This window comes from Euphorbia lathyris, chromosome 2, assembly GCF_963576675.1.
Source record: "Euphorbia lathyris chromosome 2, ddEupLath1.1, whole genome shotgun sequence".
Taxonomy (NCBI): Eukaryota; Viridiplantae; Streptophyta; class Magnoliopsida; order Malpighiales; family Euphorbiaceae; genus Euphorbia; species Euphorbia lathyris.
Window position 1 is genome coordinate 102,419,689 of NC_088911.1, and position 1,814 is coordinate 102,421,502.

The window sequence follows — 1,814 nt, forward strand, 5'->3', positions numbered from 1 at the left end:
CAAATCCTCTCTACTTTCTTAAGATTTTCAAAAAAACCGAGCTAAAATTCAAATTCTCGGTACCTGAATATAAAAAAAATGCATAATAGGTTATCATAATGTACATTAAAAATTAAAAAAAATAGTTCGGGGCAATTTCTCCCCATTTTTTGCCTGAACGGGCAGCCTGCCTGTTTCACCATGAGTGCAAATGGGCAGCGAGTACCACCCGTTCCATCGGTGGAACGGGTGGCGCATACCACCCGTTCCATCGGTGGAACGGGTGGCGCATACTGCATGTTCCCTAGGCCGAACGGGTAGTTCATCTGTTCGGCCTACGGAACGGGAGTACGCTCTACCCGTTCAGGCAAAAACCGAAAAAATAAAAAATAAAAAATTAATCAGACACGTATTTAAGAATCGTAATATTACCTCGTGTTCGAAATCATTATCTTCGGGAATGCTTGGGTCCATTTTTGTAAAATCCGGAATTTTTATTCGGGAGAGAAAGGGAGAAATAGCTTTTAAGGTTTTGGATGAAATAAAATGAGGATGGCAAATATGTCAAAAATGGACGGTGGACCGGAATTTGAGTGCGGTAAATAGCAATACCCTTTAATAAATGAAAAAAATAATAATGTATAACTAATTGGTTTGGAGAGCAAGGAAATTAAACTTTTTAGCTCTTTTCCTTTTTAAAAAAATAAAATAAAAAGTTTAATAAAAAAAGTATAATTTCCTTAGTCTCCAAACCAAACATAAAATATCTTTAATCTTCCAATAATACTTTCACAATGATTTTCCATGCTCCGTGTTTGACCAATTTGCAATTGGATAGGTTGCTTTCACTTCCATTTTATTATTGGCTCAATACATCAAAATATTTCTAACTTGTTAAAAAAAAAAAAAAATAACCTCTTAAACTTACGTGATATTTCAATAGTTTTTAAATTTATTTAAACTGTCATGATTAAGAAAATGTTTAGTAGTTAGTTACTTTTTATGTTTCTATTTACTTTTTCATTTCAAAAAAAAATTTTAAGTGTTTGGTTAATCATTTCATGTTTGTCTTTTACACTTGAAAAGCAGCCTTTTACAAAAGCAAGTTTTTTCAACAGCAAACCGTAGGTAAAATAAACTGACCCTAAGTCTCTAAATTTATAAAAACGTACAAAATAAAAAGTTAATTTGTTTTAAATATTTAAAATCACGAATTTAAAATTGAATTTCTTCATGTAATAATCAAAATTTAAGGATGATAAAAGTAAGTATAATAACGCCGTCTGTGGGAATCGAACCCACGACCACATGGTTAAAAGCCATGCGCTCTACCAGCTAAGCTAAGACGGCTTGAAATATTATAATATCTTAAACTCGAATAATAAATTGGCACCTTAAAACATTTTATACTCAATAAAGTAGGGTAAATTTCATCAATGGTGTACAACCTTTGTCCAATTTCACACTTTGGTGTACAACCTTTATTTTGTCACACTAAAATGTACGACCTTATATGTGACCTCCCAATATGGTGTATAGCAGGTAAAAATGACCGGTCAACGTGCCACGTCAGCAGTTTGACCGGTCAAAAAGTCAAAAATTGACTATTTCATATGTACAATTACTAAAACATCCCTCTTCTTATTCCATCTATTTCTCTCTCTCTCTAACCCATCTCTATTTCTAATCTCTCTCTTTAAATTTCGTTTTCTCTCTGCCTCACCTCTCTCTCTCTAACCTTCTGTATTTCTAGCATTATAAACTGTGCAATCAAATTGAAGAGCAAACCTGAATTAGTGTGAAATAATGAACAAATAAAGCTTTAATAGAGATGC

At 32.9% G+C, this 1,814-nt stretch overlaps 1 non-coding gene across 1 annotated transcript; it reads right to left on the reverse strand.

Moving 5' to 3' along the window:
• Positions 1-1,256: 1,256 nt before the first annotated feature.
• Positions 1,257-1,329, reverse strand: TRNAK-UUU (transfer RNA lysine (anticodon UUU)). The gene has a single exon. It is a non-coding gene; the product is annotated as a tRNA-Lys (tRNA).
• Between the last annotated feature and the right edge of the window lie 485 nt (positions 1,330-1,814).